Here is a 23,855-nt window from a genome sequence, read left to right on the forward strand (position 1 = left end):
GTGTGTGTGTGTGTGTGTATGTGTGTGTGTATGTAATAATATAGTATATGTAAATAACATGTAATTTATATTATTGTATTATATACTATATTATACAATGAATATAGTTACACAAAATGATTACAATTTTGTTTTTATTATATAGATCTTTGTGAAAAAGGTTATTCTGTCAATTTTGTTACCACATCAGAAGAGAAAGAATTGCTAACGAGAAGAGGAACCCTCTCTAAGACCAACAGCTTCTTAGCTGTACACCGATGTTTAAATATGTTCTCTTAGATGCCCATTAGTCTGATTCAAACAGAGGAAACAGAATAACATATTCTGAGAAGAACCCCTGTCAGTGGGACTAACAGGTGAAATAGTTGCCCAATACCACAGAACAAAAGATGAGGTTGAACAGAAAGGTTGCAACCTTAGATAGTATGCTCAAATTCATGTGTTGATCAATAATCTTAAGTATAGATAAGATAACATGGCCCAGTGAAAGGAGGGGTCTCTGGAGTCAAGCTGCCTTGAGAGTTCTTAATTTTTCTAGCTGCAAACTCTTTTTCTGAAGCTGGGCTAATGATGAAGGATGTAAGGATCAAAATAAGCTAATTCATGTTTAGACTCAGGACAGTGCCAGGCATTCAACAGATGCTTAATAAAGATTAGCCACATCTATTAAGTGCAGGAGAAATAGGCTCTAATAAAGTAATAAACAGAAAGAGAACCTTTGCCAGAGCAGTGGAATTTGAATAGTGCTAATACACCTTGCCCAGTCCTATACAGTCATTGAATAGATTCAAGATAAAAGGATTTAACAGCTTATAGCTCAGTATATTAAGTTCCTCTAGAACCTGCCCATGCTGTGGACTATAATTAGCTAAAAGAGAAATACTTTCTCAAAGGGATAGCCACTGTGACAGTGTATAAGCAAAATTTATAACTCTGGGAGCAATTTAAGTACTTTGAGGTAGACACACACACACACACACACACACACCCCACCTCACTCCCACCACATACACACACACACATTCACACACACATACACACCACACACACACATACACCACACACACACACACACATCTCCCACCTCACCCCCACCACACACACACACATTCACACACACACAAACACACCACACACATACACACACCACACCTCACTTCCATCACACACACACATACACACATTCACACACACACAAACACACCACACACATACACACACCACACCTCACTTCCATCACACACACATACACACATTCACACACACATACACACCACACACACATAGGCACACACACATACACCACACACACACACACATCTCCCACCTCACCCCCACCACACACACACACACACACACACAAATTCACACACACACAATCATTCCTTGCCTTGTTTCTTCTGTGGTGCTCTGTAGAAGGTAATTGGATTCAACTGTACACCAAAATCCTCAAGAGATGTGTTGCAACCTAGTCAGAACTTCTGATAAAACTGCGAATTTATTTGTATTCCCACGGTCATTACTTACGAGACGTTTGGAACTGCATATTTAATAAATCACTGGCCCATGACCCATTTTGTCATTAGCAGCTACTATTCCCAAATGCTGCTCATGCTGCATGCTGAAACTCTACTCTTGTACGTCTGAGGTGAAGTGACAAGCACACAACTTGGCTTCATGCCATCTTAAAAATCATCAATGTTAAGAAATTGAAAGGATGCTGGGTGCCTAGTTTTGCAGCTTTCGGCTGTAAGGCTGCAACACAGGACATTTTCATGGGAACTTTGACTTCATCTGCTTGATTTGCATTGAATGTTATAGATAGCACATACTTTGATGCTTGGCTTTCATGTGTTTGAACATTTTCTACATCTGAAGTACAAATTTTATACATTAAAATACTCATCTTTCTGAAACCTTGTGTAAAGCCAGACCTTGACAGGAAGAATGAGACTTTGATAAGAATTAAGAACCTGGCCATTTTCCCCATCCACACAGTTCCAGACATCTCTATCAGGGTTACTAGAATACTGGTCTGTTGGGCCTTTCCACATTTCTTAGAGTCTATGCACAACAGAGTCATCTTCAATGGGCATATCTTCTTCTCCACCTACCCCATGCTCTCAGGGCATTTAACTGCCTGCCTGCTCTCTCTTTCTCCTGGTCTTTTCCTCCAACTACCCTTGTTGTTTTTTCATCCCTCTGCAGAAGCATGCCCATGTGTAGACTATTCTGTAAATCTGTGCCGTAGCAAGAGTTTGCTCTGCCCACACTGTATACAATACAGAGGACCTGTCACAGCAAGATCTACCTTCTGTATTAAGGGTGATAATTCTTAAAATTGCATTGCCAGCATATTTCCTGGATTACATTGATTCATTTGTTTAATTTTCTTTCCAATTACATTATAAATTCTCCAAAGGAAAGGATTATGTCTTATTAGATATCATATTCTGAATCACTAGAATGGTACTGTGCAAACAAGAGGCAATGAGTCCCTATTTCCCAATGAATGATCGATGTGTACCTTTTATTCATCCCAAATGGTAGAATGAAGTTCATTATTTCTTTATGATGGAGTTGTTAGGTACTCACCAACTCTTAGAACAACAGACTCTTTGTGTGTCTTTATCATTCCTGTAGGAGCCAAGGAAAGGAAAACTTGCAGTATAGACTGACATTGCAAACAATGCTCACATGGTCTGAGGAGATAGGGGAGGTGAAAAGGTTTTTTTTTTTTTTTGTAGAAAGCACAAACAGAGAGTTAGATCCCAAGCACCCATAGCTACTGGACACGGTGGCTCATACCCATGCCTGTAATCATGGGGTTGGGGGCAGGTAGAGGTAAATGGATCCTGAGGTTCAATAATGGGAGGATCTAGCAGAATTGATGAGATCTAGATCCAGGGAGAGCTCATGGCTGAAAACATGCTGGATGGCTCTTGAGGAATCAAAGTCAGGCTGATCTCTGGCCTCCACACATGCAAGTGTGCCTGTGTATTCTCTCTCTCTCTCTCTCTCTCTCTCTCTCTCTCTCTCTCTCTCTCTCTCTCTCTCTTCCTCTCTCTCTCTCTTCCACCTTCCCCCTCCCTCCCTCCCTCCCCCTCTGTCTTACACACACACACACACACATAAACACACACACATACACACAGCTTACAGTTTGACTTAATAATCTGCATTTTCTTGCAACTTCCATCCAAAAACCAAAACAACCCCCAAAACTCGTTCCATTGGAAAGAGAGACACACACAGGGGTTATCACTGATGTAATGTATGTAATGCATCAATTAGGGAAATGTTGTACACTATACTGCGATGGGTGGCACATCACTTTAAAGTGAGTGGTGAAAGGGAACACACGGAGATGAATAAATGTGGAGAAACAGTTCTCTGCGTTCCCGTGTGACATTCGTCTCCCATGCCACTGTGTTTTGGGGATGAAGTGCATCTCTCTGTTCTCATTTTCTCATTTAGTTTCTTTGTATAATCTTTCTATTTCCTTCTTCCTCTAATCAAAACTCAGGCCTCTGAACTAGCCATACAGCCCACTGAAGAAAATGTATTATTTACAGTGCTTATTAAGTGGGATTTCAAGTTTCTCTTGTATATCCCCAAAGTCAGGATGTAACATTATTCCATTTCCTTGTCTGAGAAAGCTAAGAAGAAAACTCAAGCATGGGGGATGTGTGTGTTGTGGGGAGAAGGATCATCTGTGCCTGTGTATTTGGAGGCTAGAAATCAATGTTGAATTTTCAGACAGGATATTTTCAGAGAACGTTACCGCACTGTCTTGCTCAGCTGGTTGGAGCCTCTGCTTTCCCAGTCCAGACAGTGCACACATGAGGCTTTTATGTGGTGCTGTAAATCCTAACTCAGGACCTCATACAAGCATAGCAGGCAATTTATCCACTGCCTAGCCCTTGTGTACACTCTCACATGTACATGTCAGAAACGAAGATGAGAAAGTAAGGAGCAGTCGTGCCAGAAGAGTGTGAGTTCGGAAATCTAAATCTAAAATGGAGGTTATAGCCGGGGCCACAGGTAGTTGTTTGAACTTCCAAGAGTTCCAGAAGGATCATTTGTGCATAATATAAAGCATCTCCCTCACCTCTCCAGCACGTTTTAGAAGTTTGCAATTGTTAACTGCCATTCCCAATCCTCTTATGGGTTTGATTTGTAGATGAAGGAATGATCTATATTTGATTGTGAAATTAATCTATAATTAATTTTTGGTCAAGTTATATATGAAAGTTACCATATTTATAATTCTAATATCTACTTGATTTGTTGCCAATGGTTTCATTTCTTACAGAGACACCGAAAACCATTCCAACTATCAGAGTTCTTTTCAGTGAAAAACAAAACAAAACAAAACCCTGAACCTTGTTTTCTTTATTTTTTAAAAACATTAATTATGGAATCTATTCTATCAGTTGATTTTAAGCTTTTTATGTAATTTATTTTCAAAGGGAACAATGTTGTTCATAAGATCTCTAGCATTGATCTTATATAGTTGAACTTTCATCCAAATTTATTATATTTTCTCTAGCTCCTGAAAAGCACCAAGCGATTTTCTGTTCTCTAATTTAACTACTTTAGAAACTTCCCACAAGTGGATACTGTAGTGTTGGTCCTCTGGTTGGTTAATTCATCAGGAGAAGACCTATCAGGTTGCCACATCCTGCAGACACTCCTGTTTGTGTGAGCTGCAGCCCCCTGCTGAGATTGTGACTGGAATGTTAAAGCATATATGTTCAGGAATGGGCTGGGTCATACATGTTTGTCTTTCAGAAAGACTGCCTCATTTCAATATCCCCCTCCCAGGAGTTTATAAGGGATCTTATTTCTTTTTTGTCTTGGTAATTTTATTTATTTACATTTCAAATGTTATTCTCTTCCATTCCCCCTCCACAAACCCTCTATCCTATCCATCCCTGACCCAGCTTCTATGAGGGTGCTCCCCCCCCCCACTCCCACCTCACCACCCTGCCCTAGCATTCCCCTATGCTGGGGCATTGAGCCTCCACAGGACCAAGGGCTTTCCCTTCCATTGATTCCAGATAAGGCCATCCTCTGCTACATATGCGTCTGGAGCCTTGGGTCCCTCCATGTGTACTCTTTGGTTGGTGGTTTAGCCCCTGGGAGCTCTGGTTGATATTGTTGTTCTTCCTATGGGGTTGCAGATCCCTTTAGCTCCTCCAGTCCTTCCCTTAACTTCTTCATTGGGGTCCCCTGATAGTTGGCTGTAAGCATCCGCCTCTGTATTAGTCAGACTCTGGCAGAACCTCTCAGGGGACAGATATTATCAGGCTCCTGTCAGCGAGCACTTCTTGGGATCAGCAATAGCGGTTGGTTTGGTGGCGGCATAGGAGATGGAGCCGCAGGTGGGGCAGTCTCTGGACGGCCTTTCCTTCAGTCTCTGCTCCACTCTTTGTCTCTGTATTTCCTTTAGGTAGGAGCAGTTCTGGGTTAATATTTTTGAGATGGGTGGGTGTCCCCATCCCTCAACCGGGGGCCATGCCTATCCGCTGGATATGGTCTCTACAGGTTCTGTCTCCCTTCTGTTGGGTATTTCAGCTAATGCCATCCCCGTTGGGTCTTGGGAACCTCTTGCTTCCCAGGCACCTGGGACTTCCTAGTGCCTACCCCCAATTCAGATCCTGTTTCTTCACAACCTAGTCAATGCTTATCTTTGAATTTTACATAAAAGCCATTTTGCTAGGTAGAGGTTTATGTCATGCTAGTTTGGGTCGATATTTTTCTGGAGATTAGTTATGCTCAGAAACTTTCCTATATGTGTTGTTTATGTCGCTCTTTAGAGAGGAGCTTATTCAGAACCTAGATCATTTCTACCACGGTTATGATACATTTTGATATTAAGATATAGGAGTCGCTCATGTCTTAGAGATGACCTTGGTAACAGGTAAATTGTTTGGGAACGTATAGCTGCCCTTTTATCTACTGATTGCTTCCTTTGTTCCACAGACATTCTCTTACCAACCAGTCTCACTTGTCTGACTGGCTTATTTGGCCCATGCTTTTGCTGTCGTACCTGTGAAATCATGGCCAAAAACAATGCCATAAAGCACTTACGCTGTTTGCTTCTATGACTTATAGTTTCCAGTCTTTTAAATTTTTATTTATTTATTTTTAGATTGTTTTATTTATTTACATTCAAAACGTTGTCCCCTTCATGGTCCCCTCTCCAACAGTTCTTCACCCCTTCCCTCTCCCCTTTGTTTCTGAGACGGTCTTCTCCCCACCCCTCCAGCTTCCCCACCCCTCCACCCTCCCCACTCCACCTTCTCCACCTTCCCACCATTCCCACCTCCCCACCTTCCCTAACCCCATTCCCTACATGGTCCTTTCCCAGGTCTTCACGTCTCTACAGGGCTAGGCGCATCCTCTCCCACTGAGGCCAGACAAAGCAGTCCTCTGCTACACATGTGCCTAGGGTCACAGACCAGTCCATCTATGCTTTTTGGTTTTTGGCTTAGTCTCTTGAGGCTCCTGCTGATCTTCCTGTGGGGCTGCTATTCCCTTCAGCTCCCTTCAATTCTCCCCCTAAGTTTTCCACAGGAGTTCTTTACCTCAGTCCAATGGTTGGCTGTAAGTGTCTGCATCTGTCTCAGTCAGCTGCTGGTAGAGCCACTCAGAGTGTTACTACGGACAGGCTCCTGTCTGAAAGCACAACATGGCATCAGTTAATAGTGTCAAGGGTTGGTACCTGCAGCATGGCATAAATCCCAGGTTGGGCTGGGCCCCGTCACTGGATGGCCCTTCCTTTAATCTCTGCTCCATTTTTGTCCCTGCATTTCTTTCAGACAGCAACAATTCTGGGTCAAAAATTTTGAAGATAGGTTGATGACCTCATCCCTATATTATGATCCCTGTCTATCTATCTCCTGGATGAAGGCTCTCCACTGTTGGGCATTTCGGCTAAGGTCATTCCCATTGAGTCCTGGGAGCCTCACACATCCTAGGTCTCTGGGACTTCCTAGAGGTTCCCTCTAGCCCCACCCCATACCCAGCTGCATACTTCCACTCATTCTCCTGGCCCTTGGGGTTTCTCTCCCATCTTCCCCCATCCCTGATCCTGCATCTCTTTTTCTTCCCCTTCCCCAGGTCCCTCCCTCCCTCCTCTTCCCCTGATCATTTTGTTCCCCCTTCTAAATGGGATTGAAGTGTACTCACTTGGGCCTTCCTTCTTGTTAAAATTCTTATAGTCTGTGAGTTGCATCATGGGTATTCTGTACTTTTTGACTAATATCCACTTACATACCAGGCATGTCCTTTGGGGTCTGGGTTACTTCTCTCAGGATGGTATTTTCTAGTTCCAACCATTTGCCTGCAAAATACATGATGTCCTCATTTTAAATAGCTGAATAGTATTCCATTGAGTAAATAAACAACATTTTCTGTATCCATTCTTTGTTTGAGGGACATCTGGGCTGTTTTCAGCTTTTGGCTATTATGAATAAGGCTGCTATGAACATAGTGAAGCAAGTGTCTTTGTGTTGTAAGGTCAAAAACTCAAGTTGTAGCACATGTTGTCGAGGATATGGAACAAGGGAGTTACTCCTCCACTGAAGATGGGAGAGAAAACTGTTATAACCACTCTAAAGAAATCTGGGAATTCTTCAAACAATTGGAAATAGCTTTCCTAAAGACCCAGCTATACTGCTCCTGGGCATATACCCCCAAAATGCTCTTGTTCATACTTTCAGGTTAAAATTTTGAACCATTTGGATTTTTTTTTTTTTTTGTGATGAAAGAGACAGAGAGACAGGGGTCCAATTTGGTTCTTTGTACAATATCAGTTTTCTCAGTATTACTGGTATCCTTGGTAACTACTCAGTGATCAAATACGTGTGAAGTTCCTTCTGGTCTCTGTTTTCTTCCATCTATAAATATGCCCATTTTTATTCAGTGGCATGTTTCTACCCTCAGAAAATATTCTTTTTCTCTGACTGTTTGTTAATACTTGATGCCCTCCTTCCTTTCGTCCCCCCTTCCCTTTATCCCCTTCTCTTTTGACTGAATCATCTCATTCTAAAATTTAGAATTATTATACTGTCAATGAACAAACATAGTGTCAAACAACACTTCAGAAACTGGTGGGCTAAATTTTGTTTAATAAACTTGTATTACCTTATTAAATCTACTGAAGACTTTATTACTTCTTATTTTACTAATTTCATTTGTAAATTAGTACAAATGAAACACATTTGAATAATAACTTATTCATGAGATAGCTTATTTAGCCACGAGACAATGCTTCATTTGCAGTTCTTGATTAACTCTGTTTTCAGAACTCCTCCCATCCCTTCTCAGGGATTTTATAAGCCACAAATGTCAACTGGATGATCCAGTCCAGGAGTCTGTACACAACACCGATGTATCTAAATATCCTGTTTGCATATGCCCCATGTAGGAATGTTTTAACATTTTAAGTGGTTGAAAGAATTCAAGACTAGAATTTTGTGATTCAATAAGGTTATGTAAAATCAAATGTCAAGGCCATAATTCAAGTTCCTGGGAACATAGCCATTTGTACAGTATCTGTGACTTCAACACTGAAGACCTACAGTGTGGACTCACATGTCTGTAAAACCTAACATCTACATTTAGATCTTAGAGTTAATATTTGCCATTTCATTGCTTAGGCTCTGCTGTAAAAATAAGAAATAAGAATTGCATAATTAGGAGCTGGTGTTTCCTATTGGCTGTAGAAATTGAGTCAAGGGAAGTTAGTGGCAATTACAGGACATTTTGGCTTCTTTTGTTATTGAAGACTTATGTTAAAACAGGCAAAAAAAAAAACCCAAAAAAAACCAAAATAAACCTGGGAAGCATTCACAAGTGAAACAAAGGAAGGCGGAATTACCCACCTTCAGCTGGAAACTCCAGAGTTTTAAAGGATCTTTGCTACGTGTCTTAGGATCCACAGAACCTTCTAGAAAGTTACATATGGTAGTCTCTTGTCTTTAAACACTTTCTAAACATTTGATTGTTTATTTCAGGTGGGAATGAAGGAGGAGCACATAGGTGGAGGTCAGATGTCAGAATGTGGAAGTCATTCTCTCTTTGTACTAGGTAGTTTCTGGGGATCAAACTCAGACTATCAGGTTTGGCAGCAAATTCAATTAGCAGCTGATACAGCTCATTGCCTTAGGAGTCTCTCACTTACTATTAAATGCTTTGGTAGACAGATAATTTTTAGAAAATAAGTTTTAATTTAGTTTTCTTTATCTCTATTTGTACTTTTCTAAATTGTTGTCAGTTGTATTATATATTATATTGGATAGAACAAACATGGAATTTTCTACCTTGATTTTTACTGTCTTTTTCAGATTAGTACTAATGATTATTAATGAATCAATGGTGATGATTATTCAATGGGAACTGTTTGTGTGAGGAGAAATATTTGAAAATCGTCAAGTGGTACTTTGGGCCAAGTGGAGAAAATGTAAAGTAGAAGTATATTGGTAACATAGCAACACATGTGCCCCTGCCAGTCCCCCCTCACCCAGTGCCTCCCTCCATCTCCACTCCCCCTTTTCTCTGAGAGGGTGGAGGCCCATCCTGGTTCTCCCTCTCCCCCATCCTGGTATAACAAGTCTCTGCACAGCTCCTCTCATCCTCTTCTGCTGAGGCAAGACAGAGCAGCCCTGTTAGGAGAATGGATTCCAGAGACAGGCAACAGCTTTAGGGACAGCCCTCATTCTAGTTATTCTGGGAACCACATGAAGACCAAGCTGCCATTTTCCATGTTTAAGTGCAGGGGGCCTAATTCCAGACCATGCATGCTTTTTGGTTGGTGGTCTAGTATCCAAGAGTCCCCAGGGGTCCAGGTAAGTTGACTGTCATGCTCACCCTGTGGAGTTCCTCTCCCATTCAGGGTCCTCAATCCTCCCCCCAACTCTTCCATACGAGTACCCAAACTCTGTCCAATGTTTGGTTGGCAACATGTTTTTTAGTGACACAAAATGTTATCCCAAAATATGTCTTCATACAGTATTCATATGTATACACACACTTAGGCACGGAGACCATCATGATAAGTAAGCTTGCCTATAATAGAGAGAAAGAAATTGTGTTTCTGGAAACAATAAACACCCAATAAAGGCCTTTTGAATACTTGCATGGAGTCAACTCATATACCAGCTAGTTGCCAAAACTCCTTCTGGGAAAGAGGACCGTGAGTGATTTAATTTAAAAGACCACATGTTTGGAAACTGTTTGCAAAGCCATTAGCTCATCTCGGAGGATTCAGAGTGGCTCCATTTTGTTTAAGAGAAATTTTACTGAATTCAATCAGGTATAAGAAAACTAAAATCAAGATCATAAAATTGTTCCGTTTTCCTCAGGACTAAGCTAGAAGCTGCCTTTCACACAAAGAAAATGTTAGTGTCTCTGGTATATACCTCCCTAGGGTAAAACAGAGAATTAGTCAAAAGCTTGTAAAACACTGCTGATTCTAGTCAGATATTTCTGCTTTCTTATGCTCCCATGACTCTGCACAAGTATCATGAATGAAAGGAGAAGACCAATATCTGATTGATACTCTGCCTGGGGATACCTTGGCTGCAAATGTGCCATTACTTGGAGTGTCTTTAAAGAGAAGCTTGCTCTGACCAATTCTCTTTGTGTTAAAACATACATTTCCATATCTCCAGAGTAGTCATGTCCTTGATCAGAGAAGAAAAAAAGGAAAATTAATTTTAAATATTCTCTGGTTTGTTTCCAGGACAGTTCTCATTTTCTCACTAATATTGACATTTCCTTCATCAAGAATAGTAGTTATTGTTTTGATTATTCTTCAAATTCATTGCACGTGCTGGGTAAAGAGAGGAGATTTGTTTCTTTGGCCTACTTGTTATTTATGCTCTATTTAGTTCTCACCAAATGATTTGAGCTGGCTTAGAGTGGACTTAATAAAACCATTAAATGATGATTTGTACAGGAGCAAAGAGGGCCGACAAGACAATCCAGCAGGAAATGCTCTTGCCAATCAATCTGACTACCTGAGTTTGAACCTCAGAGAACTCATAGTGGAAGGGAAGATCTGACCCCCATCAGCTGTCCTCAGACCTCCACATGCGTGCTGTGCTAATCTCTCTTTAACCTTTAACAAAATAAATTTAAAATGCAAATTCTAGGGCATTTTGCCACAAAAATTTATCTCTGAATTTCATAAGGAAAGAGCTAAAAAAATAATGCAGTAATACTAGGTTCTGGCTGTAACTCCCAAGCAGAAGGCTTAGTTGCCTCCTATGGGCTTAAAATCAATGCTGTGTGATGGTCATCGGTGCTAGCATAATGAACTTGATGGCCATTTTCCTACTGGAGAGTAATAGTTTTACTTATTCTTGCCTTTCTTCTCTGTCTTTATGAGCTTGACACTGTTCTTCTCTTTGAAACATCAGTTTGTAAGAAGATAGCACCAGACACTTTGGGCATTTTAGCTTGACTTTCTGATGGATGGTTGAGGTGGAGTTCGCTTCCTGTAGCTCATGGATCTTCCTGTCCCATTATACACATGAATCAAGCAGGAAAAAGCCCAAAGGCCACAATCCCCATGACACCAATGATGAAAGCCTGAGAATTTAACTTAAGAAAGTACATTTTCTCTATATCTGTACGTGATGTTACCTTACTAAAAACAGAATCACAAGTGATATTTTTCTAAAGCATTAATGTCAAATGGTCACAGTGCTGTTCAAGTGAAAAAAATTTCCGGAATGTATATTTTCATAGAATAGTTTATAGCAAAACAGGCAAACACTTGAGCAGGAGTCCACACAGGACAAGACAATGGTTCTGTGTTATCCTGCTTAGGCTAGGGGACAGGCAGAAGGGGTAAATCATCATTCCCAGATGTTTCCGTGCTGTAGTTACAAGAGATTGGCCACTAAGTCAGTGATCAGTTGTTTCCAAGAGGGAACATGTTACTAAGTGTGGCAAGAGCCTGAGAAGAATAAAAATCTAGAGAAGGATGAGTTTCTCTCTTTTCATTCCTTAGCTGGAGAATCCATTTCTATATTCATTTCCTGACTCTCAGCATCAAAAGTCTTGGTTTGTCAAACTTTAGAACTCATGTTGTCGGATGATCAAAATGTGAATGCTTAACTCCTTCTTTAAAAGGGGAACAAGAATACCCTTGGCAGGGAAGAGAGAGGCAAAGATTAAAACAGAGACTGAAGGAACACCCATTCAGAGCCTGCCCCACATGTGGCCCATACATATACAGCCACCCAATTAGACAAGATGGATGAAGCAAAGAAGTGCAGACCGACAGGAGCCGGATGTAGACCGCTCCTGAGAGACATAGCCAGAATACAGCAAATACAGAGGCGAATGCCAGCAGCAAACCACTGAACTGAGAATAGGACCCCCATTGAAAGAATCAGAGAAAGAACTGGAAGAGCTTGAAGGGGCTCGAGACCCCATATGTACAACAATGCCAAGCAACCAGAGCTTCCAGGGACTAAGCCACTACCTAAAGACTATACATGGACTGACCCTGGACTCTGACCTCATAGGTAGCAATGAATATCCTAGTAAGAGCACCAGTGGAAGGGGAAGCCCTTGGTCCTGCTAAGACTGACCCCCCAGTGAACTAGACTGTTGCGGGGAGGGCGGCAATGGGGGGAGGGTTGGGAGGGGAACACCCATAAGGAAGGGGAGGGGGGAGGGGCATGTTTGCCCAGAAACCAGGAAAGGGAATAACACTCGAAATGTATATAAGAAATACTCAAGTTAATAAAAAAAATTAAAAAAAAAGAACTCATGTTGTCTGACCTCTCAGCCCCTAAAATCAAATGAGTTTAAACCTATGATAAACATCATTGTACACAGGACATTCTACTAGTTTCTGCTTTGTTTTGTTTTTTGTTTTTTTCCTTTAGAAATGGAAACAAAAAGAGGCTGCTCATCAGGTGTCGAAGTTCCACCATTTAATTATAGCTTTGATAAGAATCAGCGATGTAGAAATGAGGCATGGTTAATCAAGGAATGTGCATTGTGCCTCCTAACTCCGTATGTAATTAACACAAAGGCCTCAAGGAGTGGCCCATTCTCATTGTAACTAATTTCAAATAACAATTGTTTATTCCGAGACTGTATAGTCCCTGAATTCATGCAATTAAGTTTTTATTCTGCTTTCAGCCTAATGTTCTTGACTGAGCAAAAGAGGAGGCAGCTCGGAGCTTTCAACACCAGGTGAGTCCTTAACGTTCAAGTCCTTGGAACTACTGATTCAGATCAAGAGTCAGAAGCTTCACAGAGAGGCACACAGCAGACATCAGGTCTCAGTGAGCCATGTGTCTGTGGCCTGTTCTGTCACTTCAGCAAAAGGGAGGTGCCCTGTCACAACAGAGGCCTCTGCTCTCTGTGGTTCCGGATTTTGACTCTGATAGCAATCTTTGGAGATCTACTATTCCCTATCATATTGCATATACAGAAAGAACAAGGGAGAGCTTCAAACTAAAGAATTTAAAGACCTTGGTAGAACTTATAATATTCTTAATTTAATCAATCTGCTTGCTTCAGTGACTTTTCTCCCCACATTCATTTTAAAATTAATAAATGTACTCTTTATTTAGTAGGCTTTTGCTTGATAGCGGTCTTCTTCATCAAGAAGAAATTAGTGCGTGTATGAAGGAAAGCTACTGCCTTGCCATCTTTTCTGTGATGTATTATTTATGATTTGTCTATCATGTTTGACTAGCTATTAGCTCATTTAATGAATGAGATAAAGGGCCTTCTGATTCCTTTCGTGGTTTTGCCTTAGCAGTACTTGTAAGTTTGGCTTCCCATAGTCACTGCTATTCTGCTCCGGCTACCCAGAGCCTGTGTCCTGGAGTCCCGATGGCTCCCCATGGCTCAGTGCTTCACCCCAGCCTTTATAGCAATGACTGGATTAGTCTGGAAACTGATCCATGAGAGAGAGAGTTTCATAGCCAAGTTGTCATGACTGCCACCTCTGTTTTTAGCAGCATCCTTTTCTTCCTCTGTAGAGCCACAAACCAATGTGTGCACTTGCACACTTTGTCATCGTAAGGAATAGATATCATATTAGACGATTGCTATAGGAAACCTAAACCTCTATGACGTAGCAAGAAGAATGTTTTCAATACACCTGAGGGTTGAGATTAGAACTCAGCGAGTAGCAGTGAAAGCAAAGGTGACACAAGCAAGCCACCTGCTGCAGTGGGACTGGGGATGTTTAGACTTCCGGCATACATCCTTTAGAGGCACATTTGTGTTGTTGTAAAAATAAAATAATAAAAAGTATTGGTGTCTTTTACCCCGCTAGGTCTGTGCCATAGTGTCCCAAGATATCTGCTAGATATCTTGGCGGAAACACAGCCCAGCCGCACACTTTCCTACACTCAAACCGTCACATAAAAGAACACATAACACAGTAATCTTAGATCCAATTGGTAAGATATAATTGCCCACTTAAACATACAAAGCCCGGTACCATCCATCCCTTGAGAACATTAATAACAACCTGTAAATACACAGAACAAAATCTTAACATCACCTGCCATGGCGTCTCCCCTCTCTCCATCCCTCTTCTCCTCCTCTCTCCCCTAGTCTCCTCGTCTTCCTTCAAACTTCTCTCCCGCCCATCCTCCCTTCTCCTCCAGTGACAGGCCTCCTTCTATCCTGTACCTGCCTCACCTGTGACATCATCCTACACATTTGACTCTAAGATGGAAACATCCTTCCAGCCTAACTGTCTGGATGATGTTTTAGATATAGGAAGATGCTCATTGGTTCTTTGATTCCGTGGTAGAATATTGGCTAGAAATAAAAAGAATTTAAATTTGTTCTTAGGTCAGAGTCTCAATAAGTAACCCAAGACAGCCTTGATCGTAGAATTCTTTAGCCTTGTGAGGGTTAAAACAATAGAAGGTCATCCTCATATGATGACTAAAAGACCTTCATTTATTATTTTTCTTGTTTCTCTTTAAGTTTCGTCTTCTAGCCCTATCATGATTCTACTTACTTGGCCCTGTCAGTGAAATGACACTTCATTTGGCAGTTTCTTGATAGGAGGAACCCAGTGTGGTCAGGCACTAGAGATATAAGGCCTTAAGAATAGTGGGGATACATACTGAGGAGGTGACTCAGAAGTAAAGTTCTGAGTTAGGCCACTGGAACCCATGTAAAGCGGGGTGTTATAGCATGCATCTATAATTCCAGTGCTGCTGCACCGAGATGATAGATGGAGGTAAGAGATCCCTCAGAGTGTCTTGGGCCAGTTATCATGGTGTATGCCTTGATGAACAGGAGATCCTCCTTCAGATAAGGAGGAAAGTGTGGACTGGTTCCCAACGTGACACACATATGCCCGCAGTCACACACTCACAAACACATATATACGAACATGTATGCAAAATGCACACACATGCTCACACACACATACTTGCACGCACATGCACAAGCACTCAAACTTACAAACACACACTTATATAAACATGCACACAGCACATATGCACACGCAAGCACATACACGTGTACACATTTGCATGTACACACACATACACACTTAAATAGAAATATCACTACTCCTAAAAGTAGTATTGTTTTTACACCAGGAATTCAAAATTTGCAGAGGCAAATTTTCTGGGTTTGTGTTTCACAAAATCTTCAGTTGAGTCACATGTGTATTAGCATGTTCTATTCCATTTTTTCCATCCTGATATCTGGACTGTAATACATTCCAGATGTTGATGATAAACTTCTAGATATGGCATTAATTCATAATGATTCTCATTCTGAAATATTGATTCCTTCCTCATGGGGTCTCATAGCGAGCATAGTAGCTTGGCTAGACTTTCAAAAATCCAGTCAACCAGTCTATCAGGGCAGATGAATGGTGATAGCTTTGTACAGTGTAGTGTGTGAAATACTATATTATTTTTTCTCTGACTATTCATTAGTGGATGAAAACTATGTCTGATTGTCCTACTTAGGAGGATCTCATGTCAATTTTTCAGAAGTTGTATCTTCAGGTGGCTCACAACTAGAGGTGGAGAAAAGGCTAAACGCAATCTTGTCACCCGTTCTTAAGTTTGGACAATGATGTGTCTCCCCCATGTTGGTTCCTGGTTGGTGAGATAGTCTGGGGAGGCTTCAGAGCCTGTCTAAAGGTGAGGCAGAGGGGCAGGCCTTTACAGCTTCTTGTTCTGGCATAAGTTCATTACTTCCCGGCCCACCAAAACAAGAACAATCAGGGTCACCGGTTTCTGCAGTCATGGTCTAGCCACTGCAGACTCAGCCCTCCTCCTCCCTCTTAGCATGTGATAATACACGTGCTGTTTCCTGTGTCTTGTCACATTGATAAAAAACCTGAAACTAATGCAGCTGTCAACTCAGTCAGGATGAGTTTTGTTTTTCTAGAGAGGAGGAAGTTGGCTCTAAGCACAGTGTCATCAAGTGGCTGAGATTAATGGCTTTGTTTCTTCAGTGATGACCCCATCATAGGGCTACAGCTGGATTTCATTTTAGCAAGTGTGGTGCTTTCTAGCAGCAGTCGTTTGGGAGATAAGAGAGACAGAGACAATGGAGTTTGGGTGTTCAATATATGGTTGGGAGCTCCAGCATACAGCAAAAAGAGCAGGGTGGTTGGAAGTCTGTTTTCTCAACGGTTGTCATTAGGATGGCGAGATATGGCATTAAATATGAGATATCGTATAAGGGGAGAGAAGTGGATTGGAAAGTTAAGATAGACGTGATATGTTTTCTGAACACTTCCCTTTATCAACTTGTCTTTCAAAATGTAATTATAATTACATCTTTATAATTAAAATTTCAAAAGCAATTCTTAAAAGATACAAGGCAAAATAAGATTGATGAAAAATGTGAATTTGGGTAACAGAACCCCGACTTCAGGCAGGAGATACTCCTGTAACCATAAGACATAGGGTTTTCACCTCACAACTATGCTTTCAGGGTTCACATTTTTAGTGACAATGTTGGTATTGTTGTTATCAAAGTGTCTGAATGGCATATCAGGTCAAGAAACCTTGATTGAACTCAGATTCCAGGCATTTGACTTGGAAGAAAAATGATGGGCATGCAAGATTAATGATATACAAAAACTGCATTCTGGAATTTGAATGACAGACTTAATTAATTTAATCTTTGAATTGGATGTATTTTCTTAAACAAGACTATTTAAGATCTCACATTTTATAAAATATAAAACCATACATTGACAATATAAGATTGTTTAAAATCTCACGTTATGAAAATATAAAATCATGTATTTACAGTATAAAATGGCTATACATTCATGTGTATCACATGCATATATATGTCTCTACTAACCCTGTTGCTAATAATGTCTATAAACAAAAAAAGAACTCTGAAGCACTAAGCATGCATAGCATTGTGGTTTATAACTTGTGTCTCATCTTGAAAAAAATAAGACTTCATTATTATATTTTATTATTATTATTTTTATTGCATTTGTTAATTTGATATAGTATATGGGGGAAACTTTTACTTGATAAATATTGCACTTAATAAGTAGAAGGTAATCCAATTAGAAAACCAGGATTTTAAGCCTAAATAATCCATTAATATAACTCATGATGATTACTGGGGCTAAGATTACTGAAAGAACCAATGAGTTAAAAGGCAGTTACTTTTGGAAGTGTATGGCACAAAATATGAAGTAATACTGTAAATAACAGACCTAAAAGTTCAAGCACTTTCATCTGTTAAGCTGGATGGACTAGAGAAGCTAGAGAAATGAATTAAATGGTATAGCTTTTTGAGTCATGTAAGATTTTTCATTTGAAGACAGACACTCATATAACCCAGGCTGGCCTCAAACTCAATATTTGCTGTAGATGACTTTGAATCTTTGATTGATCTTTCTGGTCTACCTCCCAAATGCTGTATTATAGATGCATACCACCGTGCCCAGCTTTATGTAGAAGTTAGTACAAGAGGAAAATCCATTATCTAAGGGGATAAGGAAGCTCTGTAGTAATGTAAGTGGTAGAATAATCAATCGAGTGGATGTATTTTGTTGGTCTCTTAGCTAAATACACAGTGGTAAAATTTACACAACACAGTTTAGCCAACTGTAAACATTGATTAAATATTTGACATGAGAAATACATATATGCTTCATTAATAAAACATTATGGTTTTTTTGTAAGGAGATGTTTTTATTCAGGGACACATAGTAGAATATTTACATGAAATTACATGGTGTCAGGAACTTGCCTCAAAATGCTGTGGGTGGAGAGGTAGAAGGTAACCACAGGAGAATGACCAGGAGTTAATAATTGCAGCTTGGCTGGGAATAAGTGTACTCCCCTGTCTTATTCTTATATTTTAAATGTTTCAAATTTTCACATAGAATAGAGATATCATGAATTATAAATAAAAGTATGTATTTTTCCTTTTGGCCTTCGCTTGAAAATGCAGCAACTCTGGTAAGGGTGGATAGAGAAATGGTACGTGCATCCGGCTTTGCTGTCATTAACCCTAGGTTTACAACTCATGCCCTCTTACACACTTAATAAAGATCTGGCCCTGTTTTCTTTGCTTAAAAGAACTTCCTGGCACCATACATTTCCAGGGTCTCACAGTTAGGAGGCTTCATTACATGGAGCATCTGACCTCGGCAGAGAGAAACGAAGGACCTTTTATAAGAAATGTATCTTTAAAAAGGTGGATGCTAAAAGCCATATCTGTCCTCTTTGCTTTGTTCACGCTAATTCTCTAAATTCTGCTGTCTCCTTATAGGGTACATGACATTTTCTTAATTACTTACTTTTAATCTAGATCCTATGAGAGAAGTAATGTGCCTTAAAAAAAATCAGACTCTCTTCGGGGTTGGTGACATATGGCTTTGTGATATTAATCAGAATGTATTATTCAAAGTCCTTAAGGCTCACATAAGAGGCGTGCGCTCGCGCGCGCGCGCGCGCGCACACACACACACACACACACACACACACACACACATTTCCTTATGTTTATATGGGAAGACTTAGGGTGATCCATATTCTAAAGATCTGGAGAAAATTTAGTTACAGTAAGAGAAGTAGTGTAGCTACATCAGGTAGGCGGAAATGAATATGCAGGGATCTGAGATGGGACCAAACTTGTTTCACCAGAATTGTGAGTTGGCGAACACAGAGGGAAATAGGGTGGTAGAGATTATGGGACTCTGTATTGGATCTATCTGGCAAAGCAGATGAGTTTGCTTCTGAAGAATATGATATGTCAGAACAAAACAACATAGTTCCCACACAAGCAACGCTTCTTGAAGCTAGTCTGGTAATAATGCCAAATTGCATGGTATTACTACCTTTAGACCTAGGGCCTGGAAAATCACATTTGAGAGCAGCATCCTTTCCTATGAGATTGTCTTTCACAAACACTCATTTTTTGTTTGTACGATGCTGGGGTAGTTGCCATGGTGATGCTGTTGAGAATTGTTTCCCAATGTCAGATCATGGTCCCATGACATTGCCTTCTTCTGGGAAGGTCATAGTGACCTCTTTATCCTTAACCAAGCATCAACCATGTATCTAAGAAGCTCTAGGCTTGGGACAAAGGATCATGCCAAAATTTGTGGCATATAAGATTCATTTCTTAGGATCAATGGTACTAGAGTGCCCTGATGTTTTAGATGTGAGTAGATCTTGCTTAAACCCATAAATCTAACTCATATGCCTAGTCTTGTTCACCTCCTTTACATACCCCACCCCATGCTTCTACCTCTGGCTTCCAGCTCTCAAGAGCAGCAAGGAAGGTGACAGACATCCCTTTCCTCTCCATTTATGTTCTGTGTACGCCACCAGGGTACTCATCCTATACCGTTTGCAGGCTCTTGGCAGTCTCATACCTAAATCATCACAGTGTTTTCTAGCTTACAAGGAATTTCTAGAACACAAGGGATCTTTCTTATTAATATCTACTCTTCCCTGGGTTATATTGTGGTGATGTATTCTGGAGTCTAGACTTGAAAAATGTCAAATGAAGGACAGTTTTCCTTGGTTCAACAGTTCTTCTCCTGCTTATTTGACCATTAGCTCCTGAGTGTTGGTATGTAGAACATACATGAGAAGATAAATCTGGAAGAGATCATGCTTTAGACATAGGACCTTTGGGGTCAGAATGTTCAAGAGGAAACATAGTAAGATTTATTGTTTTGTTCCTATGCTATACAATGAGTGGTAAAGTAACATACACCGAAAAGTCAAAATTATCACTTATATTTACCTTCATACTCTGGGTATGATTCGTACATATGAATGTAGTTAATGAGGTGTAGTCATAACTTCTGAGGGTCATTGAAATATGGTAATTTCAAGTGCGCAAGAATGATCCATTGTCCTGAGTGCTGCTTCTGCACTAAGCAAACAGTATTAGAGAAATTCAGATGCTAGTACACCTCTACTATTTCCATGCAAAGTTTATGTTGTATGTGAAGAGATGCGACAGCAGGAGCAGTTAGTAGCATTGTTAGTCCTCTATCTAAAAATTAGTCAGGAACCTGAGAAGATGTTTTCCAGATGAGAGGGGAAAGAGAAGGTACCTGGATATTGTGGACATAACTTTGTAAGTCCTGAATACACCATAAGTGATGTTCACCCTCTCGACCTATGAGTCAACATTGCCATTGATGAATTACTACAACATAGTGCAGCATTAAGCCAAGAGTATGTAGAGATACAAGAGTAGCCACTTCCTGTTCAGGAGATGATGAAGAGAGAGAGAGCAAAATTTGGTTCTCCCAGTATCCCCTTCACACACACACACACACACACACACACACACACACACACACACACACACACACAGTGATATGAAAGCTATTCACTAGGCCTGCCTCTTAACTTCCTCATACTGTTAGTCTAGTAGACCAAATCACACAGACCTTCGGAGGGCATTCCGGATTTCTATGGTAGCAGTTGTAAAGACGCCATCCATCTGGGGAATCCACTTCTATCTTTTCTTCTGTGTGATGACACAATGAGAACCACCTTGTGACAAAGTGTTTCTACATGGCATCAGAAGGTGTGAGTTTGAATTCAAGTTCTCCCATTTGGCTCCATTATTTGATACATCTCAATCTCGGCTTTATTCCATCATGGTGAGACAAATGGCATCCTTGTTTTGGGGGTGTGAGGGGAGCTGGAACATCTGTGAGAGTCCATAACTGAGTGCCCCATGATGCTCAACTACAGAAAATGATGGTTTAAGTGAAATGAAATGCAATCCACCAGGAGCAAATTGCTCTGTGGTTCCATCAATCAGACAAGCCCACCCTCCTTTGCGTGTGACAGCAGCTCGTGTATCACCACATTCCCTCTGGCCTGGGACTCAGGTTTGAGGCCACTATTTTCCAGTGTCTACAGAAAAATATTCCTAACTGGAGAGAATGACAAATTGAAGGTGTAAGGACCTGAAGGAGAAATGACTTGTGCCTTGATTCTCCACCCACCTGCATTTCAGACGTTGGCTTCTATATTGCTTAAAATACAATCTTCAGTAATAACACATTTGTATGATATGACCATGTTCTCTTGAAGACATAAATTAAAGCAGTGCCTTATGAGTCTTTGAAAATAGATGGAGCCAAGACAGAAATAATTTAAGATAGAATGATACTTCAATGATTTATTTTGATAACAATGTTTTTGGCAGCGTGCTGGCCGAAGAGAGGTGCAATATGTCCATCACTCTCTGCCTATTTTTATGGTCCTTGCTTAAAATGATTAAGTATCTAGTCAGTGACTGGAGCCACCTAATGGCCTTCTTTACTCCCCAGTGCCCAAGGCTGTTCCTGGCTGTAAGTCAGGCCTTTGAGCAAAGGGATGTGGTTCTTTGGTCCCCGAGGAAGCAGTAGTGGCAATGTCCAACAATGCACTGCAAACTCAAGAATGAACAGGCCTTAGATCTTTTAAGAGTGGCTCCATGTGTTTACAGGAAAGAAATTTTACACCTTATAGCTGAAGTAATCTGAACAGAATGCTTCTAACAAGGAGGGAAACTGGTCAAGGTAAAGGTCTGAAAGTCAAATTGCCATCAGCCACCTGACTAAGGGTTCCTCTGCTTTATACAAATGATGAGCGTGTAGTGGTGGGATGGTTCAATGGGTAAAGTCATTTGCATGCAAGCCTGATGACCTACCTCACCAGCCAGAACTCACAGTAGGTGGAGAAACCAAGACTCCTGAATGTTGTCTTACCTCACACATGTACTATACTACACACACAGACAGAGACAGACAGAGACAGACACACGCATGCACACACACACACACACACACACACACACACACACACACACACGCACACATGCACACATACACATACACCAAAATAAAACTTCAAAAAGGGAAGAAACCTTGAGTAGGCAAGGAGGCATTCTGGTGATGAGTCGTGAGGCACTGGTAGCACCTCTGAGGCTCCTAGGATCTCTTTAGCTACCCAGAATCCACTGCTGCAGCTTGGATGGTCATGACTGCCAAGACCACTGAAGTGTTCTTTCCATGTTCGTGTTATCTGTTCATTCAAATCTACCAAAGCAGGCAAGAAAACTTGATTCACGCTAAGTCGTAGCTTGAGTTTGATGCTGTAATGGTAGAAGAGGCAGCCAGGAGAGCATCTCCTAACCAACTCAGTGAGTGAGTCTGAGGGGCCTGCTTATAAAGGGCAAGCCTAATTTTTGAACAATTCACAGTCACTTGTTTGAATTAATCAAAGCCTTGCCTCTTAGCACCAATCACAGTTATCCAGGTTTGTGTGTTGGGTGAATGACAGCATTGCTTCTTAACATGGTTTCCAAGAGTTCCCAACTGCTCCCAAGGTAGAAGCAACTGCGGGGTCATTGAGAGGTCATTGATATTTGTGATAACTGAAAGTCTGGTACAAACTGTTTTGGTTAATCTTCTCGAGGGATGTGCCTTCAGGAGCCAGAATAATTGGCTGAAATCTTCCCATGGTTTCCTTAAGGTCTTAGTGCAGAGTTCAACATGGCTGCGGCTGGCCATGAGGGTGGTCTGCTTGGCTGCTAAACTGATAATCATTTTCTACAAAGCATCAAGCGAGTCAAATAGCTGATAACTTGGAAACCAAATTGCCCCACGCGGCATCTTCTCTTACTTATAGGGAAATGAACCAGCAGAAGAGGCACTTACAACATAATTTTATTTTATTATTCTTATTTTAGTTGAAGTCACATAGGCAATTTTATTAGAGCTTAGAAGAGGAAAAATCCCAAGCGAGGGAAGCTGCTTTAAATTTTAGCATCAAGCCAGAGGAGACCATGGAAACAGCTTTGCCATTTAAGCTGGTCACAGAGCCACAGGGCAGGGAAGAAAACTTTCGAGTGTCGCGCCCACCTCGTCCGGCAAGGAAGACACAACAGGGTTGGATTCTTCTCAACAGCCTTTACTGCAGGACACCTTCTTTGTTGATACAGGGAGGCAGCGGCAGCCAGCCCTAAGTGTTACAGCTCCAAGTGTTACAGCTTTAAGTGTTACAGCTTTAAGTGTTACCGCGCCGAGCGGCTTTGTCGGCTTATATACACAACAGTATGCTAATCTTCTTTCAGGGATTGGTGGGGCACGAGTCACCCCACTGCCATCCCAGCTACTTGTCCTCCAGAGATTGGCGAGGCACGAACTCCCATTTAGCATAGTACCGCCCCAGCCAGACTGACGTCAGGTGCAAAACTCCACGCATGCTCAGTACTGTTGTTAGGAGGGCGCCAGATTCACCTCATTATCATACAGCTGTCGCACCGCTCCCTACATTCGAGAATGAATGTGAAAGGCTGGATATTGCTGGGGAAGACTAAAG

Source organism: Rattus norvegicus, chromosome 19 (genome assembly GCF_021556685.1).
Source record: "Rattus norvegicus strain SHRSP/BbbUtx chromosome 19, alternate assembly SHRSP_T2T, whole genome shotgun sequence".
NCBI lineage: Eukaryota > Metazoa > Chordata > Mammalia > Rodentia > Muridae > Rattus > Rattus norvegicus.